Here is a 26,511-nt window from a genome sequence, read left to right as displayed (position 1 = left end):
TCATTGTTGATCTCTAATTTCATATTATCGTGGTTGGAAGAGATACTTGTTATAATTTCAAACTTCTTGAATTTGCTAAGACTTGTTTTGTGTCCTATCATATGATCTATCCTGGAGAATGTTCCACGTGTACTTGAGAAGAGTGTGTATTCTGCTATTTTTGGGTGGAATGTTCTATAAATATCTGTTAGGTCCACTTGATCTAAGGTATGGTTGAAATCCAACATTACCTGCTTGACTTTCTGTCTGGATGATCTATCCATTGCTGAAAGTGGGGTATTGAATTCCCCTACTATTATTATATTGTTGTCTATTTCACCCTTCAGATCTGTTAGTATTTGCTTAATAAATTTAGATGCTCCAATATTGGGTGCCTATATATTTATGATTGTTGTATCTTCCTGATGATTTGACCCCTTTATCATTATATAATGACCTCCTTTGTCTCACAATACCGTTTTTTGTTTAAAGTGTATTTTATCTGCTATAAGTATAGCTACGCCACTTTATTTTGATTTCCACTTGCATAGAATATCTTTTTACATCCTTTTACTTTGAGCCTATGTGTGACCTTATTGCCAAAGTGAGTCTCTTGTAGGCAGCATAGAGTTGGGTCTTCTTTTTTATATCCATCCTACCACTCTATGCCTTTTGTTTGGTGCATTTGATCCATTTACATTAGTGTAATTATTTTTAATGAGGACTTACTAATCCCACATTTTTTATTTTTTTACTTCTTTGGTGAGGAAGATTGGCCCTGAGCTAACATCTGTTACCAAACTTCCTCTTTTTTTTCTTTTTCCTCCCCAAAGCCCCAGTACATAGTTGTATATCCTAGTTGTAGGTAATTTTAGTTCTTCTATGTGTGATGCCACCACAGCATGGCTTGATGAACAATGCATAGCTCCACACCTAGGATCTGAACCAGTGAACCCTGGGCTGCCAAAGAGGCATGCACAAACTTAACCACTTGGCCACGGTGTCAGACACCAATCCCATCTTATTTATTATTTTCTGACTCTTCTGTAGTTTTCCTGTTTCATTCTTTCTCTGTTTCTGCCTTCTTTTGTGAATTGATAGTTTTCTGTAGTGGTATGCTTGGATTACGTTCTCTTTATCTTTTGTTAATGTTGTTCCATTAGTTCCATAGGCTTTCTTTATTCTTTTCCCTTCTTTCTTTTTTGCTTCTCTGATTGGATAATTTCACTTGCTCTGTCTTTTAGCTTAGATTCTTTCTTCTTCTTGGTCAATTCTGATCTTGAAGCTCTCTATTGAATTCTTCAATTCAGTCATTGTATTCTTCAGTTCCAAATTTCCTGTTTCTCTTTAGTGTTTCTTATCTCTTTGTTGATCTTCTCATTTTGCTCTTTCATTGTTTTCTTGATAGTGGTAAAATATTTTTTGTGCTCCCTTGTAGCTCTTTGAACATCTTTAGGACAATTAGTTTGAATTCTTTGTCAGGCAATTTCTGGATCTCCATTTCTTTGGGGACTGTTACTGTATTCCCTTAGTAGAGTCATGCTTCCCTGATTCTTCATGATCTCTGTAGGCTTGCCTAAATGTCTGCACATTTAAAGAAATAGTCACCTCTTCTAGGCTTTATGGACTGAATTCAGTAAATAAAGACATTCACTTGCAGGTGGCAGCATGATTAAGCATGATGTGACCCTGACTCAAGTGGTACAGGTCACCAAGTGGAGTAGTGTGTGGGGTCACCTGGCCTGGGGGGACATGATGTCTCTTTGGCTCAAGTCTCTGTGGTCTAGAGCATCAATAACTGTGTGGTCTTTGGCGACTGCTTCAGGGAGTCTGTAATGGACACAGGGCTATTGAGGTCCTTAGCAGTGCCTCTAGGTCCTGTGGCTATGGGCCAAGGCATGTAGTGGTGGTGGCTGGAGCCAGTCTGTGCACACACTCAGTTGCAGAGGTCAGCTGTAGGTGCCTGTGTAGTGGCAGGAAACAGTTGCAGACACACATGTAGTAGTGGGAGCCAGAGGAGGCAGCAAGGGCCATGGCAAACTGTAAGTGCACTAGCAGTTTAGGGGCCCTGGCTCTCAGTGTGCTCTTTGTGGCTGCTGATTCTCACCATGGGTGCATGGCAGTGGAGACCTTTTGTAAGGGTTAAGCCAGGTGCATACAGGTACAGAACTGGAAGGGCTAGCTGCATGCAAGCACAATTGTGCAGGCCAGTGACAGAAGACAGGACCTAATCCAGGCCCATAAGCAGCTATGGGAGCCCTTGCTATCAGTGTGCTCCCCTGTGGCTGCAGTCTCTTCCCAGGTCTTTGCATGGTGGTGGAGTCTGGTGATGTATATCAGACTGACAGCATGCAAATGCACAGCTGGAGGGGCTAGCCCTGAGCATACACACAGCAGTGATGAGCAACAATATGGGTCTAGGCTTGCATCTTGCACTCATGCAGCCACAGAGGTCTGGCCAACTGTTGGTGTGGTTCCTGACCTCCACTGGGGGTGTGGGGCAGCAGGGCCCAGGGATGGACTCAGGTGGCTGGAATCAGTGAATGTGAAAACCTGTGGGGCAAAAGTCAGTGAAATCTTCAGGGAGTCCACAGCAGCTTGACCTCCATGATCGGGGGGAGGGAGGAGGTTAGGAAAGAGTCAGATAAGAATATCAGAGGCCATTAAAGGGATGTGGTTCAAGCTGACTTCATTTGGGACTCCAGCAGGAAGCCTGCCCATGAGCCACTGGGAGAACCTCACCTGAGGCTCCCTCTACCTGAACTGTGGGCACTCCAATGCCCTGATTGTTAAATCCATACCTCTACCCACTCTGTAGTCAGCTCCTTATGTGCATTCCTGAGTGTGACAGTGAGGGTGAGGTCCAATACATGGAGTATGCTCAGAAAATCAGACCAGTGTGTGTAGGCAAGGAAGAAACCACAAACTTGAATTGTAGTATCACTTTCTAGAAAACAAGAGGAATTTCCAGTTGCTAGCATGGTGAGTTGTAAAAACCAGAGAAGAAATAAAAGCTTAAGAATTCTGCCACAAGAGGGAGCAAGAGGCGTGGAGCAGGTGTATCCATACAAGGTTGGAAAAAGTCCCAGATATAAAAGGACCAACAAACAGTATATCCCACCTAAAGGCTACTAGCAAAGATTTGAGGAGATGATTGCTACCTGAAGTGTGAAAGCAGCAATGCAAACTGCAAGGAACATGAAGAATAAAGCAAATATGTCATCACCAAAAGATAACAATAATCCTCCAGAAATAAAACTCAAAGCCATGGAATTTTGTGATCTAGTGATAAAGACCTCAATGAGCTACAAGACAACACAGAAAGACAAATTTAAAAAATAGGGAAAATAACACATGAAAAAAAGAGAAAATTAGGAAAGATACAGAAATCATAAAAAAGAACCAAAGAGAAATTTTAGAATTGAAAAATTCAATGAATGAAATGAAAATGCAATAGAGAGCCTCTAATCAGAATAGACCAAACAGAAGATAGAATCAAGGAGTTAGAGGATAGTAACTTTGAAATAAACCAATCAGAGGAGAACAAAGAAAAAAGAATGAAAAAGAACAAAGAAAACATATGTCATCTATGAAACACCATCAAGCAATCAAATATTAGAATAATCAGTGTTCAAGAAGAAGAGGGGGAAAAGAGGGCAGAGAATTTATTTAAAAAATGATAGCTGAGACCTTTTCAACTTGAGGAGAGACTTGGATATCCAAATTTACAATGCTAATAGATCACTTCATTATCTCAATGAAAAACAACCTTCTCCAAGACACATTATAATGAAACTGTCAAAAATCAAAGACAAAAAGAAAATCCTAAAAGCAACAAGAGAAAAAAAGTTTGCAATATACAAAGGAACCCCTATTAGGCTATCAGCATGTTTCTGAGCAGAAACCCTACAAGCTGGTAGAGAGTGGAATGACATATTCAAAGTGCTGAAAGAAAAACAAAATGCCAGTCAAGAATACTCTATCAGACAAAGTTATTCTTCAGATATGAAGGAGAAATAAAGACTTTTCCTGCCACACAAAAGCTGAGGGAGTACTTCACCGCTAGACCTGCCTTGTAAGAAATGCTGAAGGAAGTTCTTCAAGTAGAAATGAAAAGACAGTAATTAGTAACATGGGAACATAGCAAACACACAACACACTGGTAGAGGTAAATATAAAGGCAGATTTAGAAAACTCTAATTCTATAATAAGATGATGTGTTATATACTTAGCTTTACTATAAAGGTTAAAGTAAAAAAGTATTCAAATTAACTACAACTACTATAATTTTTAAACAAATACACAATATAAAAAGAGTTTAACTGTGAAATAAAACATATAAAAGTGAGAGTAAAAAGGTAGAGCTTTTGTAGGTGATAGAAGTTAAGTTGCTACTACCTTAAAATGGACTGCTGTATCTCTAATATGTTTTATGTAAGTTTCAAGGTAACCCCAAAGCAAAAACCTAGAGTAGATTCGCAAAGATAAAGAAAGGGGAAACAGAGTATACCAGATGATAACCACCGATTTACAAAGGTAGGAAGAAACAGAGGGAAGAAGAACAAATGAAAATACAAAACAACCAGAGAAAATTAACAAAAAAGCATTAGTAAGTCCTTACATATCAATAATTACTCTAAATTTAAATGGATTGAATGCACTGATCAAAAGTCACAGAGTGGCTGGATGGATAAAAAAATGAAGACTCAACTTTATGCTGCCTACATGTGACTCACTTCAGCTTAGAGGACACACAAAGGCTCAAAGTGAAGAGATGGAAAAAGATATTCTATGTAAGTGGAAACCAAAATGAAATGGGGTGCTATACTTACATCAGGTAAAATATACTTTAAGCCAAAAATGGTAAAAAGAAACAAAGAAAGTCACTATATAATGATAAAGGAGTCATTTAATCAAGAAGATATAGCAATTGTAAATATATATACACCCAACATTAGAGCACCTAAATTTAAGCAAATACTAACAGATCTGAAAGGCTAAGTAGACAAAAATACAATAATAGTAGGAGATTTCAATACCCCACTTTTATCAATGGATAGATCTTCCAGAGAGAAAGTCAGCAAGATGACATTGGACTTCAACCATACCTTAGATCAAATGGACCTAATAGACATGTATAGAATATTTCACCCAACAACAGCAGAATACACATTCTTCTCAAGTGCACATGGAACATTCTTCAGGATGGATCATATGATAGGCCACAAAACAAGTCTTAGAAAATTTAAGATTGAAATCATAAGTTTCTCTTCCAACCACAATGTTATGAAACTAGAAATCAGCAATGTGAGGAAAACTAGAAAACTTACAAGCATGTGGAAACTAAACAACACACTACTGTTCAACCAATGGATCAAAGAAGAAATCAAAAGGAAAATTTTAAAAATCTCAAAACAAATGAAAATAGAAACACAATGCACCAAAACCTATAGGATGCTGCAAAAGCAGTTCTGAGAGGAATGTTTATTGTGATAAATGCATATATTGAGAAAATAGATCTTAATTAAACAAGCTCACTTTACACCTTAGGAACTAGAAAAAGAAAAACAAACTAAGCTCAAAGTTAGCAGAAGGAAGGAAATAAGAAAAATCAGAGCAGAAAGAAATGAAATGGAGACCAGAAAAACAATAGAAACAAATCAACAAAACTAACAGATGGCTTTTCAAAAAGATAAGCAAAATTGGCAAACCTTTGGCTAGACTAACTGAGAAAAGAGAAAAGTCTCAAATAAAATCATAAATGAAAAAGGAGACATTACAACTGAAACTACAGAAATACATAAGATCGTTAGAGACCACTATGAACGATTATGTGCAAACAAATTAGATAACCTAGAAGAAAGGTATAAATTACTAGAGACATACAACCTACCTGTTGCAGGAGAGCATAGCAACATTATTGCAAGGCTTTAAGCTTAGCAAGAACAATTTACAAAATGGGTGACTGAGAAATATAGCTGCAACCTGAGGGGTATGATTCTAATTAAACACATATCTAAGGACCCACTCTAATCCTCCCCAGAGACCTCAGGGTTGGCGCTATCTTCAAGCTCTACCTCTACTGTGCTCCAGAGTGCAAGTATCTCCTGGAGAGGAGCATGTACACTTATCTGGTGCCCTGATTTTTACATCTGGTACCCCAGTTTTTGTGGCTGCTGCCCATGGATTCCCTTTGATTGCCTAGCACTGGTGGCCAGCAGGGCTTGAATTTCTTGGTTCCATGGACTATAACAAATGCAGAGTCAGTCTTTTGCTGGCTGCCAACCCCAAGGGAATGCACAGACAGCAAACTGAAACACATCCCCAGTATTTCTGTGAAAGAGGCCTATTTGCTTGTCTTGGAGCCTCAGCCTGAGGGGCAATCTTCTGGTTTGGCACACATCTAGGGGCCTACTGAGGGACAGAAGCAGGTGGATGTCATCTATATATCTCCCTCTATCTTGCCCAAGGTAGCTGATATCTCCCAGAAAGGCATTTATACACTTGTCTGGTGCTGCAATTTTTGTGATTGTCACCCAGGGAACACTTCTAAATCACGTGGCTCTGCTGGCCACCAGGACTAATGCTTGTGGTGCCACAGGATTGTATATATTTGCATACTTTAAAAACTACTGCCTGAGGGTATGGGTTCCAATTACCCTTAATCTAGGTGCTAACTGAGATCCTTCAGTTTAGGATACTGACTAGTTTTGGCACACCTTCAACTACTGGCAGACACTAAAAATAAAATAGGCTGTTTAGACAATTACAAAGGTTTGAGAGACAACCAAGAGGTGGTGCATGGTTGAAAGATGAGGTTCATCTCCTACACCTGGCCATTCCCTCAAGACTAGGAGAGATGGCTGTTTTATCTAATGCATAGAAACCAACATAGAGAGTGAAGCAAAATGAGGAAATAAAGGAATATGTTCCAAATGAAAGAACAAGATAAAACCTCAGAAAAAGTCCTTAATGAGACAGAAAAGAATGATTTACCTGATTAAGAGTTCAAAATAGTGGTCATAAAGATGCTCACTGAACTTGGGGAAACAAATGGATGAACACAATGGGAACTTAAACAAAGAGATAAAAAATATAAGCAAGAACCAAATATGAGTCACAGAGCTGAATAATATAATAACTCAGTTGAAAAATACACTAGCAGATTTCAACATCAGAGTAGATGAAGCAGAAGAAAGGATAAGTGAACTCAAAGACAGGGCAGTGGAACCACCCAATCAGAGCAGTAAAAAGAAAAAAGAATAAAAAAGAGTTAAGATAGCTCAAGGGACTGATGGGACAACATTAAGTGAACCAATATTTGCATTATAGGGGTACCAGAATGAGAAGAGAGAGAGAAAGAGACAAAAAACTTCTTTGAAGAAGTAATGGTTGAAAATTTCCCTAATTTGGACAAGGAAATAGACATCCAGATACAGGAAGCCCAGAGAGTTTCTAATAAGGTGAACCCAAAGATATGCACACCAAGACATGTTATAATTAAAATGTCGAAGAAGAAAAAGACAAGGAGAGAATGTTAAAAGCAGCAAGAGAAAAGCAACTTGTTAAACACAGGGAACCCCTATAGGACTATCAGCAGAATTTTTCAGCAGAAAATTTGCAGGCCAGAAGGGAGTGGCAAGATATAGTCAAAGTGCTGAAAGAAAGAAACTCCCAACCAAGAATACTCCACTCAGCAAAGTTGTCATTCAGAATTGAAGCAAAGATAAAGAGTTTTCCAAACAAAAGTTAAAGGAGTTTATCACCACTAGACCTGCCTTACAAGAAATGTTAAAGGAATTTCTTTAAGCTGAAATGAAACGCTGTTAATTAGTAACAGGAAAAGATATGAAAGTATAAATCTCTCTGATAAAGGTAAATATATAGTAAAATTCGGAATAATCCAATGTTGCAAAGGTGGTCAATTAATCACTTATATAGCTACTATGAAGGTTAAAAGACAAAATTAGCAAAAATATCTATAACTGCAATAATTAGTTAAGAGAGACGAAGATAAGAGATGTAAAATATAACATAAGACATAAAAGTTTGGGGAAGTTAGTAAAAGTATAGAACTTCACAATATATTCAAACTAAAGTCGTTATCAGCTTAAAATAGATTGTTATATATAAACCTAATGGTAAGCACAAAACAAAAACCTATAATAGATACACAAAAGATAAAGAGAAGGAAATCTAAGCATACCACTACAGAGAATCATAAAATCAAAAAAGGAGGAGAGCAAGAGAAGAAGAAAGGAACAGAGGAACTACAAAACAGCCAGAAAATAATTAACAAAATAGCAAAAAGTACATACCTATGAATAACTATTTTAAATGTAAGTGAATTAAGTTCTCCAATCCAAAGACAGAGTGAATGAATAGATAAAATAACAAGACTCACCTATAGGTTGCTTATAAGAGACTCACTTCAGATGTAAGTACACATGTAGACTAAAAGTGAATGGATAGAAAAAGTATTCCACACAAATAGAAACCAAAAGAAAGTTGGGGTAGCTATACTTACATCAGACAAACTAGACTTTGTTTATGAAACAAATTTTACCTGTAACATTGTGTAAGATTAAGGTGTACAGCTTGTTACTGTTTTTTATAGGTTTAACTTTTTTAGATTCCACGTATAAGTGATATCATACGGTACTTATCTTTTAAAGCACTTTTAACATTCTTGTGTAGGTTTTTGTGTAGACATATTTTTAAATCACTTGGATAAATAAATAGGAGCATTATTACTGGATCATATGATAATAGTACATTTATCTTGGAAGAAATTTCCAAACCATCTTGCAAAATGACCGTACCATTTTGCATTCCCACCAGCAATGAATGAGAATTCCTATTAATCTGCATCTTCATCATCATTTGATATTATCAGATTTTTGGATTTTATCATTCTAATAGGTATGCAATCATATCTCATTGTCGTTTTAATTTGCAATTCTCTAATGAAAAATAATGTTGACCATATTTTCCATCTATATAACTTGTTTAGTGAGGTATTTGTTCAGATCTTTTGTCCATTTTTTAGTTGGGTTGTTTATTTTCTTACTTTTGAGTTTTAAAGTTCTTTGTATACTTTGGATAAAATCCTTTATCAGATATGTGTTTTGAAAATATGTTCACCAAGTCTGTGGCTTTTCTTTTCATTCATTTAACAGTATCTTTCACAAAGCAGAAGTTTTTAATATCAATGAAGTCTAGAAACAATTTTTTTGTGTCCTCAATTGTGCTTTTAGCATTGTATCTGAGTACTCATCCAACTCCAAGGTCACCAAGATTTTTTCCTTTGTTTTATTCTAGAAATTTTATAACATTGTTTTTTACTTTTAGGTATGTGATTCATTTTGAGTTAATTTTTGCACCTAGGTTCATTTTTTGAAATAAGAATCTCCAATTGTGCTAGAAATATTTGTTAAAAAGAATATTTTTCTTCATTGAATTTACTTTGTCCCACTCTTAAATATCAGTTAACTCTATTTGTGTAGCTCTATTTCTGGGTACTCTGTCCTATTCCATTGATCTGTGTGTCTATTATTTCTCCAAAACCACACTATCATGATTACGATAGCTTTAGAATAAGTCTTGAAATTGGGTAGTGTAAGTCTTCCAACTTTGTTCTTTTTCTTTGGTTTTATGTTGGTTAGTCTTGCTCTTTTGCTGCTCCATAAAGACATTAGAGTCCATTTGTCAATATCTGCAAAATTGTTTGCTGGGATTTTTATTGGAATTGCATTGAATCTATGGATCAAATTGGGAAGAATTGACATACTAACAATATTGAGTTTTCCAATCCATGAACAAGGAATATCCCTCCATTTTTTGGAAACTTCTTTGATATTTTTTCATCAGAGTTTTGTGGTTCTCCACATATAGATTCTGTGCATATTTTCTTACATATATAGCTAAGTATTTAATTTTTGTGTGCCGTTCTAAATGGTATTGTACTTTCAATTTCAAATTCCAATTGTTAATCATTGGTGTATAAGAAGAAATTTTTAATGTTAACCTTGTATCCTGCAACTATGTTATACTGGCTTATTGGTTCCAGGAGATTTTGTCAATTGGGATTTTTTACATAGATAACTATGCCATCTTTGAACAGACAGTTTTATTTTTTAATTCCCAATCTGGGCACAAAATCTTTTATTTCCTTTTTTTCTCTAATTGCGCTACCTAGGACTCCCAATATGATGTTGAATAGTATTGGTGAGAGTTGACAATCCTGCCTTGTTCCCAATCTTAGGAAGAAAGCATTTATTTTCTTACCATTGTGTATGAGGTTAGCTGTCTTTTTTTTTGCAGTAAATGTTTTTTTATTAAGTTGAAGTTCCCCTCTATTCTTAATTTGATGAGAGTTTTTATCATGAATAGGCTTTGGGTTTTGTCAAATGCTTTCCCTGAATCAATTGTTATAATCACATGATTTTTCTTCTTTAGCCTGTTGATGTGGTGGATGAATTGATTTTCAAATGTGGAACTAGCTTCACATTCTTGGAATAAACCCCACTTGGTTATGGTGTATAATTTTTGTAAATTTTGGATATAATTTGCTAATACTCCACTGAGCATCTTCATCTTTGTTTGTGAGAGATAATTGTCTGTAGTTTCCTTTCTTGTAATGTCTTTATCTAGTTTTGGTATTAGGGTAGTGTGGACATAACATAACGAGTTAGGAAGTAGTTCCTTTCCTTCTATTTACTGAAAGTGAGTGTATGGTCTTGGTATCATTTCTTCCTTAGATGTTTGTAAAAATTCCTTAAATGTTTGGAAGTGAAACCATCTGGGCATGATGCATTTTTTTGGAAGGATTTAATCAATTTCTTTAATAGATATAGGCCTATTCAGATTATCTATTTCCCTAGTGTGAGTTTTGTAGTTTGTGTCTTTCATGGAATTGTTTTATTTCGTATGAATTATCAAATTTGTGGGCATAGAATTGTTCATAGTTTTCTTTTGTTGTCCTTTTAATGTCTATGGAATTAGTAGTGATGACTCATAATTCATTTTTTATATTGGTAATGTATACATTCTCTGTCTGTCTCTCTTTTTTTTTGTTAACCTGGATAGAGATTGATCGATTTCATTGATTTTTTTTGAGGAAGATTAGCCCTGAGCTAACATCTGTCACCAATCCTCCTCTTTTTGCTGGGGAAGATTGGCCCTGAGCTGACATCCGTGTCCATCTTCCTCTATTTTATATGTGGGACACCTGACACAGCATGGCTTGACAAGCCATGAGTATGTCCGTGCCCGGGATCTGAACTGGTGAACCCTGGACCACTGAAGCAGAGCATGTGAACTTAACTGCTATGCCACCGGGCCAGCACCTGTTATTTTCTGATTTTTTGATGCTAAGCATCTTAATGAGTGTGATGTGCTAATTGCCATTTTTATTTGCATTTCCCTAATGATAAGTGATGTTGAGTATCTTTTATTGTGTTTATTGACCATTTATAAATCTTTGGAGAAATATCTATTCAAGTGTTTTGCCCATTTTTAAATCAAGTTGTTTATTTTTTGTTGCTGAATTGTAGGAGTTCTTTATGTATTCTGGACATTAATCCCTTATTGGATATATGATTTGCAAATATTTTCTCTCATTCCATGTGTTACCTTTTGACTCTGCTGATCGTGTCCTTTCATGAACAAAAGTTTTTAATTTCAATGAAGTCTAATTTACCTGTTTTTTGTTGTTGCCTGTGCTTTTGGTGTAATATCCAAAAAAGAACTGCCAAATCCAATCTTGTGAAGCTTTCGTCTATTTTTTTTTTGAGGAAGATTGGGCCTAAGCTAACATCTCTGCCCATCTTCCTCTACTTTACATGTGGAACGCTTGCCACAGCATGGCTTGATAAGCAGTGTGTAGGTCCATGCCCAGGACCTGAACTGGCAAACCCTGAGCCGCCGAAGTGGAGTGCAGGAACCCAACCACTATGCCACTGGGCCAGCCTCTCCCATAAGTTTTCTAAGAAATTTGTAGCTTTAGCTCTCACACTTTGTGTGTGTGGTATAAGGTTCACATTCATTTCTTTTTGTATACAAATATCCAATTTTCCCAACATGATTTGTTGAAATATCTACTTTTTCAAGGTAGAAGATGAAGTCATTGATTTGAGACCTTTCTTCTTTTCAATACATACATTTAACGCTAAAAATTTCCCTCTAAGCACTGCTTTCATTGTATTTTATAATTTATATTTTCATTTTTATGTTTCAAATCATTTTTAAATTTCTTTTGAGTCTCTTTGGCCAATGTGTTATTTAAGTGTTTTGTTTAATCTCCAAAGAATTGGGGATTTTCCAGTTATTATTTGGCTATTGATTTGTAGTTGAATTCCATTGGTATCTGTCAACATACATTGTATGGTTTCTGTTATTTTGAATTTCTTGAGGTGTGTTTTATGGCCAAGAGTGTGGTATACTTTGGTGTATATTCTATGTGAGTTTAAGTAGAAAGTATTCTGCTATTGTTGGATGAAGTATTCTGCAAATTTCAATTAGACTATATTGATTGATAGTGCTATCTAGGTCAACTATATCTTTACCGATATTCTGCTGGCTTGAGCAATCAACCAACTACTGAAAGATGGGTTTAGAAGTATCCAACTATAATAGTGGATTTGTCTATTTCTCCTTGCAGTTCTATCATTTTTTGGCTCATGTATTGTGATGCTCTCTTGTTAGGTGCATTCATGTTGAAGATTGTTTTGTATTCTTGGAGAATTGACCATTTTGTCATTATAATAACCCTCTTTATCCCCAGTAATTTTTATTTTTTTGAAATCTGCTTTGTGCAAAATTAATATGGCTACTACAATTTTCTTTAATTAGTACTAGCATGGTAGATTCTTCATCATTGTTCTACTTTTACCCTACTTTTGTCTTTATATTTAAATTTGGGTTCTTGTGGACAACATATAGTTAGATTTTGTTTTTTTTTAACCAACTCTGGCACTCTGTCTTTAAAATAGTGCATTTAGATCATTCATTATTAAAATTATTATTGATATAGTTGTATTAATATCTACCATGTTTTTAACTATTTTCTATTTGTTACACTTGTTTTTTTTTCTTCCTTCTGCTCCTTTTCTGCTTTCTCTGGTTTTAAGTATTTCTTATGATCCCATTTTATCTCCTCTGTTAGTATATCAGTTACACTTCTTTAAAAAATATTTTATGGTTTTCACAGAGTTTGCAATATATATTTATAACTAATTTAAGTAACCTCAAATAAGACTATACTACTTAATGTATAATCTAAATACTTTATAATAAAGTATTTCTAATTACTCCTTGTTGTCCCTTATGTTCCTGTGACATTGCTGTCATTCATTTCACTTATCCATATGACATAATCACCCAATACATTGTTACTATTATTACTTTTGAAAAATTATCTTTTAGATTAAGTGAGAATAAGAAAAATAAAAGATTTTATTTTACCTTCATTTATTCCTTCTTTGACATGTTTCCTTTATGGAGACTAAATTTCTGACCTATATTATGTTCCTTTTCCCTGAAGAACTTCTTCTAACGTTTCTTTGAGGGTAGAATTCCCTCAGTTTTTCTTTTTTTGTCTGAGAATATCTGAGATATATAATTTTAGGTTGTAGGCTTTTTTTCTTTCAACACCTTAAACAATAAACTCTACTCTCTTCTTGCTTGCAAAGTTACTGAAAAGAAGTCCACTGTAATTTTTATCCTTGTTTCTCTGTGAAAAGGCATTTTGTTCTCTGACTTATTTAAAGATTTTCTTTTTCATTGCTTAGCTGCAGTTCAAATATGGTATGCTTTGATGCAATTATTTGGTATTTATCCTGCTAGCTATTCTCTGAGCTTCCTGGATCTCTGCTTTGGTATCTGGTTCTATTTTACTTATCTTCCATCTAATCTTTACTATCTCTTCCCTCCTGCTTGTTTGGGTTTCGTTTGCTCTTCTTTCTTCGGTTTCTTGAGGTGTAAAACTCGGTTATTAGTTTGAAATTTTTCTTTCTTTTTTAATAGAGGTATTTACAACTATAAATTTCCTGCTGAATACTTCTTTAGCTGCAAATCATAAGTTTTGGTGTGTTGAAAAATGTTGCAAAATTGTGTTATATTTGGTTATTTTGTTTCTTGAAAATTGGTATTATCAGAAAACATTGGTATTTGGTGTTTGAAAAGACTGTTTCTGCACATATCAGTAATCATAAAATGTTTTATATTGAAGCACTGAAAATAAACATGAAATGAAAAGGCTTTTAAAAAAATCTTTAGGCCTTCCTGATTGATTGACACTTTCATCATTATAAAATTTTCTACTTTGTCTCTGGTAGTGGATTTTGTCTGAAAACTTATTTTGTCTGATATTCTTATAGCCACGTATAGCCACTCCAGACCTCTTTTGGTATTGCTTGGATGGTATATATTGTACTACCTTTTACTTACAACCTATTTGTTTCTTTGAATGTCAAGTGAGTCTCATTTATAGACAGAATATAGTTGGATCATCTTTTTATTCCTTCTGCCAATATCAGTCTTTTAATTGGTGTATTTAGTTTATTTACATTTAATGTAATTAATTATTAGGTAGGATTTCTATCTGTAATTTTTCTCATTATTTCTAAGTCTTAAATCTTCATAAGTTCTTGTGTTGCTCAATTATTGACATCTTTTGTATTAATTTGATATTATTTAGTATATCATTTTAATATCATTTTAATCCTCTTTAATTCAAGCCGAATCAGTTTTGAACCAAAATAGTTACCCCATATACTTCAATATATGAAAATCTCTTGTCAGGGCCATATTTTATAGTTCCTTTGCATAACATGTAATTTTTTGTTTAAAGCTGAACATTCTAAATAATATGATGTGGCAACAATGGAAACTGGGACTCTCTCCCCACCTCCAGAGTTTGCTGTTACTTTATCATTGTTGTTACTGCTGCTGTTTTTGTTTGTTTAGTGAATTTCACGGATTTGTTCTGTAAAGTCTATCTTCTGTCTGGTGCAGTTTGACTTGCTTTGTGGTAGGTAAAAGTTTGGATAGAAATTTACTTAAATGCCTTGGACCAAAATGTCTGTCAATATTTCAAGAGCTCTATGTGTGCGTTCAGTCATATTTTTAATGCTTCAGCAGGTAATCAACAACTCTGACTTAACCTACTGTATTAGTCAGGGTTCTCCAGAGAACTTATATATATATATATATGACATCATATGATGTCATATATATATAGAGAGAGAGAGAGAGAGAGAGAAATATTTATTATGAGGAGTTGGCTTATGTGATTATGGAGGCTGAGTGGAGGCTGAGAAGTCCCATGATCTGCTGTCTGGAATCTTGAGATCCAGAAAAGTTGGTGGAGCAATTTAGTCCAAGTATGAAGGCCTGAGAACCAGGGGAGCCAATTATGTAAATCGCAGTCTTAGGGTAGGAGAAGATAAAATTGGATGTCTCAGCTCAAGCATTGAGGCAGGGAAAAAGGGACAAATTCCCCTTTCCTCCTCCTTTTGTTCTATTCAGGCCCTCAATGGATTGAACAATGCAAACCCACACGGGAGGAAAATCTACTTTACTGAGTCCAATTCAAATGCTAATGTAATCTGGAAACACCCTCATAGGCACACCCAGAAATAATGTTTAATCTGGACACTTCTTCCAGTTAAGTTGACATATAAAATTAACCATCACACTTTCACTTCATGTTTATGCAGAGTCTCAAGATCAGTCAGAGGTGAGTGCTGAGGGCCTTCTACAGTCTTTCCTTGGCTCACACACAGCCCTGCATATGCATGTGGCCCTCTAGAGTCCCAGGAATGTGTCAGAGCTTTTCAGAACACCCTGTAGATGTTTCATTCCCAGCTTTTCATTTTAAGGTTTTTGGTCAACCTGTTGTTAGCCCCAGCTGGAATCCTCACCTCAGGCACTTGTAATATTGAATAATTTTATTGATTGTTTTTGACACACATCCTAAGGATAGTAATTTCAAATAAAGTCTACTCCATCTACTCCTGATAATTCAGCTTTTCAGAGAACTGCCAGATCAAATAGTGACAATTCTATGGGAAAGAAGCTTTGGGGGAGTTCCAAATGCTTTTTGCTTCTTCTTGTGGCTGCTAGGTTGCTGGTTTTCACAGTTATTATACTTGTAACACTGTTGGTTTTCAAGGATACTGTCAAGCTGTGGAGAGGGAGATAGGGATATGGAAAGCTAAAAATGCCACAAAGTTCACTTTCATGACCAAGATTTAGCTGTTTTTATTCAAGGAGTTTTCTTCATATTATTGCAATATTTTTGCTTAATTTTCAGAGTTCTGAAAAAGTTGATCTTGACAATTTTATCCAGTGTTGTCATTTCACAGAGAAGCAAATTTTTGAGATCCTTATTCTACCATTCTGAAGTGCTTTCATCTATAAAACATTATTTTTAAATTGAGGTAACATTGGTTTATAACATTATATAGAATTCAAGTGTACATCATTATATTTTGACTTCTGTATACACTACATCATTTTCACCACCAAAACATTAGTTTACATCCATTACCTTGCAAATGTCTCTCTTTACCCCTTTTACCCTACCCTCAGCCCCCTTTCACTCTGGTAACCACCAATCTATTCTCTGTATCTATGTGTTTGTGTATCTTGCACATATGAGTGAAGTCATATGGTATTTGTCTCTCTCCGCCTCACTTATTACACTTAGCATAATACCCTGAAGGTCCATCCATGTTGTCCCAAATGGCAAGATTTTATCTTTTTTATGATTCAGTAGTATTGCATTGTATATATGTACTACATCTTTATCTATTCCTGTCAAAGGGCACTTAAGTTGTTTCCATATTGTGGCTATTGTAAATAATGCTGAAATGAACATAGGAATGCATATAATCTTTTTCAACTACTGTTTTTGTATACTTTAGATAAATAGCCAGAAGTGAAATAGCTTGATATATGATAGTTCTGTTCTTAATTTTTTGAGGAGTCTCCATACTGTTTCCATAGTGGCTGCACCAGTTTGCATACCCACCAGCAGTGTATGAGGGTTCCCTTTGCTCTACATCCTCTGAAACACTTGTTGTTTCTTCTCTTGTTAGTTATGGCCATTCTGAGAGTTGTGAGATGATATTTCATTGTGGTTTGGATTTACATTTTCCTAATACGTAATGTCATTGAGCAGCTTTTCATGTGCCTGTTGGCCATATGTATATCTTCTTTGGAAAAACATTTGTTCAGACCCTCTGCCCATTTTTCAATGGGGTTGTTTGCTTTTTTGTCATTGAGTTGTATAAATTCTTTATATATTTTAGATATTAACTCCTTATAAGATATATAATTTGCAGGTATCATCTCCCAACATTGTCTTTTTGTTTTGTTGATGGTTTCCTTTGCTGTGTGGAGGTTCTTAATTTGATATAGTCCCATTCATTTATTTTTTCTTTTGTTTCCCTTGCCTGAGGAGACATATTCAAAAAGATATTGCTAAGTCAGATGTCAAAATGTACTTATGTTGTTTTCTAGTTTTATGGTTTCAGGTCTTACTTTCAAGTGTTTATTCTATTTCTAGTTAATTTTTGTATATAGTATAAGATAGTGGTCTACTTTCATTCTTTTGCATGTGGCTGTCCAGTTTTCCCAGCATCATTTATTGAAGAGACTGTCTTTTCTCCATTGTACATCTTGGGGCCAAAGATTACCTATCCATAGATGTATGGTTTTATTTCTGGGCTCTCAATTCCATTCCAGTGATCTTTGTGTCTGTTTTTCTGCCAGTACTATGCTGTTTTGATTACTATAGCTTTGCAGTATACTTTGAAATCAGGGAGTGTGATACCTCCAGCTTTGTTCTTTTTTCTTAAGATTGCTTTGGTTATTTGGGGTCTTTTGTTGTTCTATACAAATTTTAGGGTTTATTGTTCTATTTCCATCAAAAATGTCTTTGGAATTTTGATAGAGGTTGCATTAAATCTGTAGATTTGGAGGAGTGACATCAGCATCATGGTGGAGTGAGCTTGCCTGGGACTCTCTCCCTTCCAACATACAATAAAAAGGAGCAGCCATATTGCAATGGAAAATACCCCAAAAGCACAAAAATCCTCAGAGAGTCACATCAGCCACATGACAGAGGACAGAGAGGCTGAAGCCTCCCTCAGAGGAGCTGGAGTAGGGTAAGAGAGAACTTCACTCCCTCCCCTAAAGACTGCAGTCGCTGCCACAGGAGGCACTGAGAGGGAAGGAGTGGGGGAGGGGTCATGCATCCATGGGATCACCCAGGACTTCCTAGGGCTCTTGCAGCCTAGAGGGAAGCCCTCTAATGGGGTGAAAGCTTTCATGCAGGGGTGATCTCATCAAGTCAAGACCCCAGGAGACCAGATAGTGAAAGCTGATTGGGAAGCCTGGGACTGCGTGCAGGAGAAAGTTGCCCTCCCCTGACTCATGCCACACCACCTCAGCTGTAAGTGGAGGGCTCAGAATACGCAGCTCTCAACCCCTAGCCAGTGGCAATAGGCTGTAACTGCAACCGAATAATATCACAACGGGAAAGACTCATCCTTCCAGCATCAGGCAATTCATCAAATATCCAGACCAGAAAGAAAATGACAAGCACCCAGAATTCAGTCCTGGGGGTGCAGAAATAAGTAAACTAAATGAGAATGAATTCAAAATCGCTATCATCAAAAAACTCAATGAGGCAAAAGAGAATATAGAGAAACAATTCAACAAGTTCAGGAGCTACTTCACAAAAGAGATTGAAACTGTAAAGAAGAATCGATCAGAAACATTAGAGATGAAAGACACAATGGAAGAGATTTAAAAAAATGGATTCCCTGAATGCTCATGTGGACACTATAAAGGAGCAAATCAGCATAATCAAAGATAGACATGTTGAAATGCTCCAGACAGAGGAGGAGAGGGAACTGAGACTAAAAAGAAATGCAGAAAGTCTCCAAGAAATATCCAACTCAATGAGGAAATGCAACATAAGAATTATAGGTATTCAAGAAGGTGAAGAGAAGGGGAATGGATCAGAAAGTGCGCTCAAAGAAATAACAGCAGAGAACTTCCCAAATCTAGGGAATGAAAGGGATATATGTGTGGAGGAAGCTTTCAGATCTCCTAGATTTTTCAATGTAAAAAGACACACTGCGGGGCTGGCCCTGTGGCCGAGTGGTTAAGTTCGCGCGCTCCGCTGCAGGCGGCCCAGTGTTTCGTTGGTTCGAGTCCTGGGCGCGGACATGGCACTGCTCATCGGACCACGCTGAGGCAGCGTCCCACATGCCACAACTAGAACCCACAACGAAGAATACACAACTATGTACCGGGGGCTTTGGGGAGAAAAAGGAAAAAATAAAATCTTAAAAAAAAAAAAAAAAGACACACTGCAAGGCATATAGTAGTAAAACTGGCAAAAATGAATGAGAAAGAAAGAATACTCAGGGAAGCAAGGCAGAAGAAAATCACCTACAAAGGAAACCCTATCAGACTTTCAGCAGATTTCTCTGCAGAAACCTTACAAACTAGGAGATAATGGAATGAAATATTCAAAACTTTAAAAGATAAAAATCTTCAACCAAGAATGCTCTATCCAACAAAAATATCCTTCAGATATGAGGGAGAAATTAAATTTTTCCCAGACAAACAAAAGCTAAGGGACTTCGTAGCCATGAGACCTCCTCTACAAGAAATCCTCAAGAAGGCCCTCATACCTGAAAAAAGAAAAAAAGGGAGAAAGGGGGTCACAAAACACAGAGTAAGGAGATAAATAGAGAGACAGAATCAGAATAGGATAGCAAATATTCAACTATAGCATTAAGCTAAAGGGAAGGAAAACACCAAAAACAATGACAATCTTGTCACTTTAACCACAAACTCACAGCACAAGTTGAAATAAGATATGAGAGTAATAATTTAGGAGGGCAGGAGGAAAGAGATTGAATCAGTTTAGACTAAGGAAATAAGTGGCCATCAGAAAATGGCCTATGTTATGCATGAGATTCTGAATACAAACTTCAGGGTAGCCACTAAACTAAAAAGCAGACTGGAGACACAAAAAACAAATAAGGAAAAAACAAAGAAACATGGCATAAAAAACTGCATAATTCAATGGGTAGACCAAAAGACACAGGATGAGAAACAAAGGAAATGCAGGAAAACCAGAAAACGAGTGATATAATGACAGCATTAAGCCCTCATACATCAATAATCACCCTCAATGTAAATGGATTGAACTCTCCAATTAAAAGACAGAGTGGCAAGATGGATTAAAGAACAAGATCCAATAATTTGTTGCCTCCAGCAAACACACCTCAGCTCCAATGACAAATACAGGCTCAGAGTGAAGGAGTGGAATACGATAATTCAAGCTAATGGCAAACAAAAGAAAGCAGGTGTTGAAATACTTATATCAGACAAAGTAGACTTCAAGATAAGGCTGGTAAAGAGAAACAAAGAGGGGCAATATATAATCATCAGAGAGACACTCCATCAAGAAGAAATAACGCTTATAATTATCTATGCACCCAACACAGGAGCACCAAAGTTCATAAAGCAACTATTAACAAACATAAAAGAAGATATCAAAAATAACACAATAATAGTAGAGGACCTCAACACCCCACTCACATCATTTGATAGATCATCCAGACAGAAAATCAACAAGGAAATAGTGGAGTTAAATGAAAAGCTAAACCAATTGGACTTAATAGACATGTATAGAACACTCCATCCAAAAACAGCAGAATACACATTCTTCTCAAGTGTGTATGGAACATTCCCAAGGATAGACCATATGTTGGGAAACAAGGCAAGCCTCTACAAATTTAAAAAAATTGAAATAATAACAAGCGCCTTCTCTGATTATGATGCTATAAAACTAGAAATTAATTACAAGAAAAAAGCTGAGAAAAGGGCAAAGATGTGGAGACTAAATAATATGCTATTGAACAACCAATGGATCATTGAATAAATTAAAGAAGAAATCCAAAAATATCTGGAGACAAATGAAAATGATAACATGCTATATAAACTCATATGGGATGCAGCAAAAGTTGTACTAAGAGGGAAATTCATCACAATACAGGCACACCTTAAAAAACCAGAAAAATCCCAAAAAAGAAATCTCAAATTACACCTAAATGAATTATAAAAAGAAGAACAAAGCCCAAATTCAGCAGAAGGAGAGAAATAATAAAAATCAGAGCAGAAATAAATGCTATTGAAACAAAAAAAGGAGTAGAAAGGATCAATGAAACAAAGAGCTGGTTCTTTGAGAAGATAAATAAAATTGACAAACCCCTAGCCAGACTTACAAAGAAAAAAAGAGAGAAAGCTCAAATCAACAAAGTCAGAAATGAAACACGAGAGATAACAACAGACTTTACAGAAATACAATAGATTAAAAGAGAATATTATGAAAAACTATATGCCAAGAAAATGGATGACCTAGAGGAAATGGATAAATTCTTACTCTTACAACCTTCCAAAGCTGAGTCAATAAGAAACAGACAATCTGAATAGACCAATCACAAGCAAAGAGATTAAAACAGCAATCAAATGCATCCCAAAGAATAAAACCCCAGGGCCAGACGGCTTTCCTGGAGAATTCTACCAAAGTTTCAGAGAGGACTTAATACCTATAATTTTCAAGCTATTCCAAAAAGTTAGGGAGGATGGAACTCTTCCTCATGCATTCTATGAGGCCAACATCACTCTGACATCAAAGCCTGACAAGGACAGCACAAAAAGGGAGGACTACAGGCCAATATCACTGATGAACGTAGATGCAAAAATTCTCAACAAAACTTTGGCAACCCGAATTCAGCAATACATCAAAAGGATCATACATCACAAGCAAGTGGGATTCATACCAAGGACACAGATCAATCAATGTGATACACCACATCAACAAATTGAAGAATAAAAACCACATTATCATCTCAATAGATGCAGAGAAAGCATTTGATAAGATCCAACAGCCATTTATAATAAAAACTCAACAAAATGGGGATAGAAGGAAATTACATCAACATCATAAAGGCTATGAAAAACCCACAACCAACATCATACTCAATGGGCAAAACCTGAGTGCCGTCCCCCTGAGAACAGGAATGAGACAAGGATGACCACTGTCACCACTCTTATTCAACATAGTACTGGAGATTTTTGCCAGAGCAATTAGGCAAGAGAAAAGAATAAAAGGAATCCAAACAGGGTGTGAAGAGGTGAAACTCTCGCTGTTTGCAGATGACATGATCTTATATATAGAAAACCCCAAAAAATCCATTGGAAAACTAATAGAAATAATTAACAACTACAGTAAAGTTGCAGGGTAGAGTCAACTTACAAAAATCAGTTGTTTTTCTATACTCCAATAATGAACTTACAGAAAGAGAACTAAAAAATATAATTCCATTTGCAATCACAACTAAAAAAAAATAAAGTACCTAGGAATAAATTTAACCGAAGAAGTCAAGGACTTATACCAAGAAAACTATAAGACATTACTGAGAGAAGTTGATAATGACTTAAAGAGATGGAAAGAGATTCCTCACTCATGGATGGAAGAATAAACATAGTTAAAAAGTCTATACTACTCAAAGCAATCTACAGATTCAATGCAATCTCTATCAGAATCCCCATGACATTCTTCACAGAAATAGAGCAAAGAATACTAAAATTCATAGGGGCAATCAAAGACCGCGAATTGCTAAGGCAGTCCTGAGAAAACAGAACAAAGCTGGAGAAGCTGGAGGTATCACAACCCTTGACTTCAAAATGTACTACAAAGCCATAGTGACCAAAATGGCATGGTATTGGTACAGAAACAGGCACACAGATCAATGGAACAGAACTGAAAGCCCAGAAATAAAACCACACATCTACAGACAGCTAATCTTTGACAAAGGTGCCAAGAACACACAATGGAGATAAGATAGTCCCTTCAACAAATTGTGTTGGGAAAACTGGACAGCCACATGCATAAGAATGAAGGTAGACCACTATGTCACACCACATATAAAAATAAACTCAAAATGAATCAAAGACTTGAAGATACATCCTGAAACTATAAAACTCCTGGAAGATAATATTGGTAGTACACTCTTTGACATTAAGCTAAAAAGTATCTTTTCAAATACCATGTCCTGGATCTCATCAAGATGGCGCTGTGAGCAGACATTGAACTCGCCTCCTCCCATGAACACAACCAGGTTACAACAATTTTGGGAAGAATCACCCTGGATTGAAAACTGAAAACTGGATAAAAAGAACCCCAATGACAAGGGACAGTCCTGACGAAAGCAGAAGAGGCATTAACTCCGGCCAGAGAGGAAAAAAGCCACCTTTGGGAGCAGTGGAGCTTCTCAGCTGGCCAGGGGGGAGCCACCCTAAGGTACACAGCCCTCTCTGGAGGAGTGAGGTCCGGAGTGGGGGCAATACTGCTATAACCATCCTTCGGACTCAGCCCAACTGAGAGTGGAGTCTTACTGTCTGGCTTTGCTGGCTATTAGCTGCAGTGAGGACACCCCAGAAAAGCTATTGGCCAAAAGCCAAAAAGATCCGGGTCTTAAAGGGCCCATGCACAAACTCACTCATTGCAGCAACCTAAAATCACCAGAGAGAATACTGACTGTCCTTTGGTGAAACAAGACTCACCTGGTGGTCTCTGGGGGCATCTTGGTGAGAGGAGGGTCCTCCCCGGAGACTGAGACATTGGTGGGGGCCATTGTTCTGAGCTGGTCCAGGCGTGCTGATACGGACACAGGTGGGGGCCATTGAGGTGCATCCCTTGGGCTGTTAGCCCAGGGGTCTGCCACACCCACTACAGCACAGATTTAATCCAGTTCAGCCAGGGCAGGCAACTCACCCTAGGGACTGGCCCCACCTAACAGCAAACCCTCAGGCTACTTTTCAGCCTGCATTGACTGAGTGCCTTGATCCTCTACAGGCAGGAAAGTGTGTCTGCCTCTGTGGGGCAGGGCTTGTGTGAGGGCCAGGTGAACTGTGGGGGGCATTGGGGCAGAGGTGGGGGCCTCTGCAGTGTGGTGTTGGGGTACGCTCCAGGGGGTTGAGACGTCTGCATGGACCAGGACTGTGTTGACAGTGTATGTGGTCCAGTGGGGGAGGCTTATCAGCGGCAGAAGACTTATGTTTCACAAATAGCCATAAAAAGGATCATCCCCACCTTCCAAAGCCTGAAACAACTGAGTGCCTCCATGCCAAGTGCTAGCCCCACTCAGCTGCACTCCTAAGAGAACTGACAACAGCCTTGCTGGCCTCAGGCTTATCACAACTGTATGCCCCTGAGCCTAGCAACCAGCTACACTGGGTACCAACCCAATTAAGAGGACAATTGCAATAAGAGTGTGCTAATAGACTTTGTAGCCAACAGTGCTGAGGCCCCTCCAAACCGGATTTACAAACAGCTGGCCAGGGAAGGAAAGATTAGACTCCCTGGGTATCTGCAGTGGGAGCAACCCTGCCACAGCAGAGGAACACAAGTAGCCCAAAAATGGGTCGCTCCTGGTTCTTATGGTCTCGTGATGAGAGGGTATCACACTGCTGGGCCTCATAAGGCATCTCATACATAAAGCCACTTCTCCAAGATCAGGAGACATAACTGACTCACCTAGTACAAAGAAAATAGCACAGAGAAAGAGGCATAGTGAGGAGGCAAAGGAATACTTTACAAGCAAGGGAACACTACAAAACACCAGAAAAAGAACTAAGTGAAACAGAAACTAGCGACAGCCTCGACAAAGAATTCAAACAAAATATAATGAGGATGCTCACAGATATGCGGAGAAGAATGGATGAACACAGTGAGCACATCAGCAAAGAACTGGAAGATATAAAAAAGAACCAATCAGAAATGAAGAACACAATACTCAAAATGAGAAATTCACTAGAGGGACTCAATAGCAGAGTAGAGGAAGCAGAAGAACGGATCAGCAAGCTGGACGACGGATTAGAGGAAATCACCCAAGCAGAACAGAAAAGAGAAAAAAGAATTAGAATGAGAACAGTGGAAGGGAACTCTGGGACAATATCAAGTGTGCTAACATTTGGATTATAGGGGTCCCAGAAGAAGAAGAAAGAGACAAAGCGGCAGAAAATTTATTTGTCAAAATAATAGAGGAAAATTTTCCTCACCTGAGGAAGGAAACAGACATCCAAGTTCAGGAAGCACAGAGAGCTCTAAACAAGAGAAGCCCAAAGAGGCCCACACCAAGACATATTATAATCAAAATGTCTAAAATTAAAGACAGAATCCTAAAAGCAGCAAGAGAAAGACCACAAGTGACATATAAAGGGAAGCCAATCAGGCTGTTAGCGGACTTCTCAGTCGAGACCCTACAGGAGAGAAGAGAATGGCACGACATATTTGAAGTGCTAAAAGGAAAAAGCCTACAATCAAGAATACTGTATCCATCAAGGCTGTCATTCAGAATGGAAGGAGAGATACAGAGCTTCCCAAACAAACAAAAATTAAAGGAGTTTATCACCAAGAAACCAGTTCTACAAGAAATGCTGAAGGGACTTATTTAAGTGGGGAAGCAATGACCACAAATAGAGACAAAAGAAAAAAATTTATCAAAAACCCCAAAACAACAAGAAAAAAACGCAATAAAATCACTTGTAAGGTAAAAGTACAGTAAATGCAGCAGGTCAACTACCTGTGAAGATAATATGAAGGTTAAAAGACAAATGTACTAAAATTACCTATTTCAATGATAAGAGGGTAATGGATATACACACACTAAACAAAAGAGTATATATGATGTGAAAAACATATAATGTGGGAGGAGGGGAGTGAAAAAGTAGAGCTTTTAGAAAGAGGTCAAGCTAGAGTCTATCTACTCAATATAGACTGTTATATGCATAATATATTAAATAGGATCCTCATGGTAACCACAAACCAGAAACTTATAACAAGCAGGAAAAAAAGTAAGACAAAAGAAATCAAGCATATTACTAAAGAAAGCCATCAAACCACAAGTGAAGAGAGCAAGAGAAAAAGAAAGGAACTGAGAAGAACTACTGAAACACCCAAAAAAAGAAAAAGTGACAAAATGGCAATAAATACCTATTTATCAATAGCTACTTTAACTGTCAATGGACTAAATACTCCAATCAAATGCCATAGAGTGGCCAACTGGATAAAAAACAAGATCCATGTATATGCTGCATACAAGAGACACACATCAGACCTACAGACACTCACAAACTGAAAGTGAAAGGATGGAAAAAGATATTCCATGCAAATGGCAAAGAAAAGAAAGCAGGGGTAGCAATACTTATATCAGACAAAATAGACTTTAAATCAAAAACTGTAATAAGGGACAAAGACAGGCACTACATAATGATAAAGGGAACAATCCAACAGCAAAGTATAACACTTATAAATGTCTATGCACCCAACATAGGAGCACCTAAATATATAAAGCAATTATTAACAGACATAAGAGGAGAAAGAGACAGGAACACAATAATAGTAGGGGACTTTAACACTCCACTTACACCAATGGA

The sequence above is a fragment of the Equus quagga genome, chromosome 10 (genome assembly GCF_021613505.1).
Source record: "Equus quagga isolate Etosha38 chromosome 10, UCLA_HA_Equagga_1.0, whole genome shotgun sequence".
Lineage (NCBI taxonomy): Eukaryota > Metazoa > Chordata > Mammalia > Perissodactyla > Equidae > Equus > Equus quagga.
Note: the sequence above shows the minus strand (reverse complement) of the source record.